The following is a 9,936-nucleotide window of genomic DNA, read 5'->3' as shown; positions in this document are numbered from 1 at the left end:
AAAAAAAAGAAAATAAATGATTGTTACTTTTGAATCATTAATGGAATTTGCTAAGACAATAATTATTATTGTGGCATTCGTGTTTTGAACAAATCCCTAACCCTGAATATGAAAATTTGGTGCTTAATTTGTTGTTTAACCTGATATGTCAAATTGTACTATAAATTTTCTAAGCGATCAGACACATAATATTCACCTGGAGGATATGATGTTATAAAGTTTATTATTATTTTGAAATGTTTTTTAAAATATATTTTTAGTATTCATATTTAAAAAATGGTTGTTTGCTATATTTAATGTTTAATACTGTAACAAATGCATTACTTGTTTTAAGTTAATATTAGGTAATTACAGACATGCATTTGTTTTATTTTAATTTAGCTTTAATTGTATTTTAATTTTATTTCAGTTTTAGCAATAACAACACTGAGACTTTGAAGGAAGCGATTTAAACCATGTAAAGCATTCTGGTAAGCTTTATAATTCTAGTCTTTTTAAAAGTCACCATCCAGAACACCCTAACAACCACATAGAAATCCTCTTAAAGCACTCAGCACCTAATGCACTTAAATAAGATTGTTATTTTCTAGCCATAAGAAAGTGAGTGTGTCCTTAACACAATCCAGTTTGCTAAATTTGTCCTGTGCCTCTGATAAAACATTCCTCAAACCACATTAATCACTTCCTGGTTCCAAAATCCCAATTATGATCAGTCAGTGCCTCACACTCTCCATTAACCTCTCTGTTATTACTCAGCACCTTACATCCTGCAAAGCATGCTGGGTAGAACAAGACTGTCCTGTAGTGTTTTTCTGTGAATTCATGACTCTTTGAGTGGTAAAAAAAAAAAAAAAAAAAAAATAGTGTGATACTTGCCGAATGTAAAATTTTGTATGGTCATATCTTGAAGGTAGTCAAAAACTTGTTTCCACATCACATTTTCTAAATGCTAAACCATGCTAAGACATCTAGGAAAACACCAAATGAATATTTACTCACCTGTCAACCAGTCATTATGCTAAAAAGAGGATTTTAAACATTTCTCTTTACATTATGCGCTGTAAAAAAATAAATACCTAAAACAAATACTAAGAAAAAAAAGCATTGGCTTAATTGTATGTCTTCAGTTCTTAAATTAAAACTATGAACTTTCCACTCAAAATGTTGTTGTTTTTTTTTATTTTAATTTTTTTTTTTATTAACTCAAAAGCTTTGAGTTTTTTTAATGTTTTTGAACAAAGCTTCTTGTGCTTCTTCTAAATGTATTTTATTTCATCAAAAATACAACAAAAACTATAATATTGTGGTATATTGTTTAAATGTAAAATTACTGTTTTCTATTATAATATATATTAAACTGTAATTTATTCATGTGATGGCAAAGCTGAATTTTCAGCAGCCATTACTCCAGTCTTCAGTGTTACGTGATCCTTCAGAAATCATTCTAATGTTGTCTCACACGAGACTTTTTGACCTTAGAAAGGCATAAAAATTATTCAAAGCAGCTTCCCATTCATATCAAACATATGAGAGTGGAATAACATATGTACAATCTAAGGAGGAGCAAGGGGTTCCTCTTATGGTTCTATGCAATATTTTTTTACAAACAACAAACAAATAAATAGAAGCACTGATTTCTTTAAAAATATCATACAGACTTCTTATCCATGTGTGTAAAAAAAAAAAAAAACCCTCTTTTCATTTATACTACAACTGGTGATTACTCATTCACTCTTTACTGCATATTTCCTACAGTGGTCCAGAACGAGCACATTCAAAGCAGCCGAACACAGTCCCCTCAACAAGTGCACCACCTGAGGGCCAATGTGACTGATTTTTTTCTAATCTTTTCAGGTCATGCTCAGCCAGTCATAGTCTTAAACCTTCAGAGGGAGCATACTTTAATGTTTCTGCTGTTCCTAGACAGAAAGAGCCTATATGTTTTATTATTCAAGTCATTTAGTTTGTTCAAAATGTGAACTCCTTTGTACAAAAGGAATGACCAATAATGTAAATGAATATCAACTGTATTGAAAGTTCACTTACCTAAATACAGCCAGCAATTTCAAGTAGTTTTTTTTTTTTTTTGTGAATGTCAAATTTTCAGTATATTAAGCTTAAAGGGGTCATATGACATTGCTAAACACAACATTATTTGGTGTAATGCAATGTGTTTGTGATTTAAGGTTCACAAAACATTATTTTCCACATAATGTACATTATTGTAGCTTCTCTATGCTCCACCTTTCTGAAATGCATCAATTTTTACAAGGCTCATCATTCTGAAAACCGAGGTGTATGCTGATTGGCCAGCTATCCAGTGCATTGTGATTGGATGAATGCCAAGCGTGTGATGGAAATGTTACGCCCCTTAACATGCTGTGATGCAGTCCTGGCACGAAAAGACAAAAACAATAAAACCCATTATAAATAAGGCATTTGTGGCATCCAGTGGGGACATAATTACTGATTATAATGACTTATACTGTGTTTTTATGTGTTGCGTATCGTGCTGCTTAAACATAAAACCATGTTAACATTTCTGATCATAGAAAGGACAACAACAAGCGCTACTCTACACTGCTTAAAACTGCATTTAAATCATCAGTGGAAAATTATTTAAATATGAAATCGTACTTACAGACTGTGAATCAGATACACCAGACCATCCTTGCAAATCATCCCACATCGTGACGTACACATGTGTTAGAACGAGCCGTTTCAGGAGGGTGTGGTTGTCTCTTTTATAAAGAATATCTCTTTGGATTCGAGACGTTAGTCTTTGCAACTTTACAAATCTTCTTTATGCACCAAAAGCTTGTAGCACTCCAAAGAGGAAGGAAAAATTTCAATCGCATCATATGACCCCTTTAATGTTACCTGTTTAACATTTACCCAACATATTAAAACATATATTGCAGGAACATGAGAATGTGCTGCACGTTTGGAGCGTCTCTTTATTATTCCATTCAGAATTAGTCAACATAAACAGATTTCTCTAACAGCACAAACCTCTCTTTTGAACTTAACATGCTGGCAAAACACTTTAAAATATATATATATATATAAAATTTAATGCATTTTTTAAAATTCCCTTCTTATTTTGTAGCGCTTCAATGCTGCCTTAATGCTTTGTGTCTCTGGAGACTCATCAGAGTTACATTGGGATGCAGAGCAAAGCTCCAACACTTGCCTTTAAGCAGAAGAGAGCCTGTCACCCCATCACCCCACTGTTTGATGCCGTGCCAAGAGGAATCCAAGAGGAATCACGTGGACAGAACGCCAAGCATAAAATGAAACATGAATATGTATGACTTAATCCAACCACTGCATGTCTGTGCATCTGTGTGAAGGGATTTAAAGTTCTTTACCCTTTTAGCTAGTTACTTTTTGCATATTTTATTATTACATTTGCATATTATTATGTAACTACTTTAAGTAAATACTAGTAAATCAACAAAATCTCTGTTTTTGCAGAATGGCAATATTCCAGCTGAAATCGGACTTCATATTGGATTTCTTTTTCTACATTTTGCCTCATTAAGGTATGCTAAATCTCACAGAGATTGCACTACTCCGGTATGAAGAGAAATGTTGTGGCCCACTGTGCATGAACAGGACTGACATCATGTATGTTGTGTACTTTAAATCAGCATTATAAAATATAAAGCTTAAGCCTCTCATGAGACTAACCCCTCTCTCTTCCCCAGCTTTTTTTGTATAAATCCCAAAGCTCAACAAAACATATCATGTGATTCTAAAAGTATTCAAATGCCACTTTACAATGAACACTAATAGTTCATATTGCAAATAAACCTTGTGCAGGTTTAATGGTGCAGAAATGTAATCAATGTGTTGAAAGAAATGGATAAATTATCAAGTCATCAGGGAGATTTTTTCAAGCAAACAGAAAGTTAGCAAGCTTAAGCACTTTAACACTGTAAAGCATGGCGTATGAAATAATAGAAAAAAAAGTCATACAGTCAATCAAAATCTATTTATTATTCAATATATATTTTTGAAATGGAATGGTTTATTTAACCTGTAGACAAGATATTTTACAAATACATAAAAAATAAAATGTTTACATATGGTGGTTAATTTTTTATAAATTGTTTATGTTTATTGCTGAGAATCATATTTGATACATCATCAGGCTCATCGCTGTAAATACAAATCCATAAAATTTACAGTAAAAAAACGGCAGCTGTGGTTGCTGTAATTTTACCGTAAATAATACAGTACTATTTTAGGTTTTACAGTTTTAACTTAAATGTACAGTTAAGTACCCTAATTTCATTAACTGATATTCAATTCAAGTTCATTTGTATAGTGCATTTTATGATAGAAAACATTGCAAAGCACTTTCACAGAAAATTAAGTTTCTACAATATTTAGTAGTAGCTTATAAGTGGTGATCAATTTACAGTATGTGAAAAAAAAGATATAGTCAACTAGACGATGAACACTATTAACAGCAATTATAATGTGATTGCATAGTAAGTAGCAATATTTGTTAGTTCTGTAAAACATAGAAACAAATAGAGACAACATTAGCATAGCTGCTGATCCAACAAAGTAAAATTAATTAGTTTAACCCAAGCTAAAGAATAAGAATGCACATTTGATAAGATGCAACTGCAGTCACAAATTATGAGATGCATTATTCGAATGCTTGGTGAAAGAGATGTGTTTTTAATCTAGATTTAAACAGAGAGAGTGTGTCTGAACCCTGAAAATTATCAGGAAGGCTATTCCAGAGTTTGGGAGCCAAATGCGAAAAAGCTCTACCTCCTTTAGTTTTATATACCTCCTACCTCCTATAATGGTAATATACCAACCTATTGAAGTACTGAAATCTGTTTTGTACCTTTGAAATACACTGATAACCACCAAATGCAGCTGGTGATGAGAAAGTTACATGATGAACCAAAGCCCATCACACGCAGCTTTTCGATAATAACATATATAAAAGGTGCATTCACACAATCACCAAACCCCATCATGGTAACACACATGAAACTGAAATAATGCAATAAACATTAATTTAACAACATTAGCTATAACAAATAACCCTAATACACAAAACTGATAAGAAAAAAACTAAGAAGAAACATAGTTATTTAAAAAAAAACTAAAAAACATCAAATTTGAAATGTAAAACAGGGTATTCCGGGAAGGTCAATTTACGGTTATTCGCTGTAAAATATATGGGTGTTTTTTCACTTCCAAAAACGGTATACTACCGTAAAATTACATGTAATGTCCAAGTCAGTTTTTCACCGTATATAGTAGGAGAATTTAATATTAACCATTTAACAGGTTTTTACTGTAGCATTTTTACAGTCTTTTACCATTGAATTCACAGTCATTTTTTACAGTATGATATAAGAGAATGTGTAGATCATATGGCCCAAACTGAGCAAAAGATTTTTTTTTATAAAGAATTGCTTTTTGGTGCAGTTGATATTTATATGGCCAAAAATAAATAAATATAAATCATTGACAAATTTTCACTTAGATTGTGTACACTAGAACAGTATTGATCATACTGATCAGTTTTAGAGCATTTTAGACTATATTTGCATATCAAATATGATACATTAGGCTTTATATGGTTAAACTCTGAAAAGGGACAGTACAGCCCCATGACATCAAAGGTTGGATTTTGTTGCTTTTAGTCCATTTTTATATATATTATCTATATTATAGAGTACTTCTAAACTTGGCTTAGTGCATTTAATAAAAAGATTGTAAAAGTTTAAACAACATTGTATGTTTCCAGTATTAATACATTTAATTCCTTCACTAAACCTTGATGAGCAGTTGGCTGAGCATATTTTGCATCTTTTACAAGCAGAAATTCACTCTACAGACCATCTGTGTGAGAAATTAATGTTAAAATGTGGTAACTGAAGGCAACCTGCCCTGACAGGACTCCAGGAATCCTGCTTATCTCTTACTTGTATGTATAATTTTCTTCTAGTGCAGCTTTGCAGATGGCAGGGAAATAGCCACTCTGCATGATCACAGTAGTGTGGAGAGCCTGATTAGCCTCATGGTGCTCAGCAGCAGGTGGAGAAGATGACGGTAGATGAGGTGAACTGCTACCAGAAGTATCTCAGCTTTTCTAACTATGAAAAATAAAGAGCCTAATCAATTTTCTCAAAGGGAAAAAAAACAGATGGCTAAGGGGCCCTAAAGAAGGTTAAAAAAGTTGTGTAAATAATGTAAATCTACAGTTTTGGTGCAAGAACTCTAACTGGACTTCAGGCAGTAAGAATGTTAATAGTTCCTTTAAGGTTCAAAGGTCACAATGATGTCTTTTCCAGAAACCTATGAAGAGAAGCACCAGGAAACTTGTTATAGGCTACTCTGATTTATCTCTTTCTGCTTGCATTTCAACCTTTCATGGCCTGGCTAAGAGCTTTAGCAAGCTATTGCCTAGCAACTCAACTCAGCTGAATGCAATATCCTCTCTACCAGGGACCGCACTTAAAAAACTCATTTGAATTATAAAATAGACAGTTTAAAAGGAAAAATCACACCATTATGTGAACAGATCAGTATTTGGTCACACCATTACAAAATGAAATAAACAGGCAACTCTATATTATATTAAAGCCTCTGCTAAGAAAAAAAGTCCATAACAATGTACAAAGGAATTGGCATACCAACAATACGCTATAGTTAACTATAACTTAAACCATTAAAAAGGTTACTTGATATACTATGAATGTTAACTGATACATCAAAAAATAAAATTTTATTTCAGATGGTTGCCACTGCAAGATTTCTCATTTGAAAGATTTCTCATTTTCATTTTCACATTTTTTTGTTTAAAACTTAAACAAAAAAATTAATAAAATGAATAAACTCAAAATGTAAAATAAATTAACAAAAACTAATATAAAGAATTAAAACAAAATTACTAAAACTTCAACTAAGAAAATGAAAACAGAAGAAAAAAAAAAAAATATATATATATATATATATATATATATATATATATATGAATAAAAACTGTTATATGATACTGCAATGCAGAGTATAACACTTGTAACAGTATTTCAATCGATAACTGAGATGAAAGATGGTTGCATTTATATTAAGCACAAGAAAGCTTCAGTTACCCATAAATAGTGCTGATATAGGCAACTGCAAATATTAGAAAATATCATACCGCCGGATGCTTTGATTGGCCAGTCAGAATCAACTATTTATAGAGTTGTGACATGTAATTGTAAATTGGTAGCTCCTGAATATTTGAACAACATTAAATATATATTTTTTTTAGTTTATATATTTTAACATTTCTAAGCACTATAATTACATAAATGCAATATGCTTTTTCCTTTTGAAAGGTATGAATGTTCATATGTTGATATGAGCTGGTTGTACGTGGCTGGTTTTATTTTGAACAATTGTTCAAATGTGAATGGCCTGTGTAAGAGTGATTTATATGAACCCCTTTAATGATTATTTATTCATATTTGCATCCAACACTCTCCAGTCAGATAATCTCTGTGTTTCATGAACTGTAACGTTATTTTATTTTTGTACTAGTGTACTAATTTTCAGTATATTGTTTCTATTGCATTTCTCATTTTCTTTTAGATTCTGTACTTCTCAGTGTGGTTCCTAACTCATTGCAAAAGAGGAACTAAAGTGTGGGCAACATTTTTGCAAGCGATGTGCAGTCAGTCATATTTAATTGAGCCCTGGAGGAAGCTGGACGATAAGAGCATTTCAATTTGCTTTTTTTTGGGGTGGGGGTAAAAAAAAAACAAAAAAAGTGTTTTTAAACCTCTTAGTTCTAGAGAGATTTTGCACATGATAGTTGCCTATCTACAAATGCAACACTTTTGTTGTGCATCTAAGGTGGGTTAATTAAGCATTCTAAATAATAATCTTGGCTTCTGTGAGACTAGCTAACAGCAGTACATGCATAATCAACACCAACAATACAACCAAAACAACGCATGAGTATTATATGTCTTGAAATGCAGCACTGTCCATGGCCTGTGCCATGCAAGGCTACTTGGAGAATAACAATAGCAGGCAGTTTGTCGCTTGTCTTTTGTGACAGTACCTGCTCTCCTAGGTGATTCATTCCTTGGACCATATTTTTCAGCCATAACCAGAGGCGAAAGTGGCAGAGACAATGACAAAGGCTGTGTGGCTTTCATATTTCCACAAGCTTTGCAGTTCCAATATTGGTTGTACAGCGTACAGTATATAAAAAAGTCTTAAAGGAATAGTTCATCAAAAAATGAAAATTTGCTGAAAATATACTCACCCTCAGGCCTGGTTTACTTCATTGGAAATGATTTAAAGAAATTAAGCTTTAAAACACTTGCTCACTAATGGATCCTTTGCAGCAGGCCCGGTTCTACGGGGGTGCTAAGCACCCTCAAATAAAAGTGAAAGCACCCTCAGATGAAAAATTATTAATAGCACACATAAACGAGATTTTGCCGAAAATAAAACACAGACGGATTTCACACTCTTGCCTATAATAGGACAGCCTACACAAAATAAATAAATTAATAAAATTAAACAAATATATATATATATATTAAATAAATTATTTCGTTATGCTTTCATGTTTAATGCATTGACACCTTTTATGGAATTTAGAAAATTACATTTCATAGTGTGCAACATAGATCTAAGAGAACAAAAACATCCTGCAAAGTTTTAAATACGAAAGTTCACCGTATAAAAATGTATTGTCTCTCAAAATTAAGAGTCGACTCATTTTAGTGAGATTTTATTCCAAAGAGTCTTTTCGGCGTGACGACAAATTATCTGCCCCGCCCACTTATTGCGCGCGCACTGCGCAGACACCAGGGAAAACGTAAAAACATTCAAAATACCTCAGCTGATAAACATCATGTCGACAAGACGCGCTGTGTTCTGTGACCTTTTTTTTCCACTGCCCAGGGACAAGCATGTGAAGAGTCAGTGGCTACAGTTCATATTTACTAACACAGAAGTTTAGCCCGAACCTCGCGTCATTTTAATGACGTTTCTCCAACATAATGTTCTCCAACATAAATGCTTTCAAGTCTGGATTCGCAAGCCGTTTGAAGGAAGGTTACAGTACTGAATATTGGTTGGGGTTTGTGTTAGTAAAGTTACGTGTGTTTATGTTCAAGTTAGGTTGGATGTTCTTGGTACATTTTCTGCCTTGTTATGTAAAAATGTGTCTCTCACCGTCATGGAGAGAGACTTGTGTAAGGCAGTGACTTCTGGCCATTCTAGGAGTGTTCAATTGAAGTTGAAGCCGGTTACAACAAGGGTATCACCACAGTGTAGGTAGACTATGTGTGGCATGTTTTAATGTTTTGCAAAGTGAAGATTGCTGCTTGTTTACATGCTATTCTATAATTTACTGCCAGATCGTATATTGTTTAACACAACAGCAATTACAGTAGTATTGTTGTATACAACATCCCCAATTTTGAGATACTATGTTTCAGACTGATGACTGAGCTATTTCCTACGATTATGTAAGCAGCACCCTCACTATATTCAGAAGCACCCTCAGTGATTTGGTTCTAGAACCGGGCCTGTTTTGCAGTGAATGGGTGCCGTCACAATGAGAGTCCAAACAGCTGATAAAAACATCACAACAATTCACAAGTAATCCACATGACTCCAGTCCATTGATTAACAACTTGTGAAGTGAAAAGCTGCATGTTTGTAATAAACAAATCAAGCATTAAATCATTTTAGAGTTTTAGTTTCCAGCCAAAATACCAGCCCATAATCCATAAAAATGCCCCCTCCAGTGAATAAATCCATTCCATGTTGTCCTCTCACATCAAAATCCACCAACATACTTGTTTAGACCTGTTTTGGCTTGTAAATGGTGCTTGATCTGTGCATATTACTCTCCTTTTTTCAACAGTTTAAATGTAAAAATGTCTT

Source organism: Carassius carassius, chromosome 18, assembly GCF_963082965.1.
Source record: "Carassius carassius chromosome 18, fCarCar2.1, whole genome shotgun sequence".
NCBI classification, from domain to species: Eukaryota; Metazoa; Chordata; class Actinopteri; order Cypriniformes; family Cyprinidae; genus Carassius; species Carassius carassius.
Note: the sequence above shows the minus strand (reverse complement) of the source record.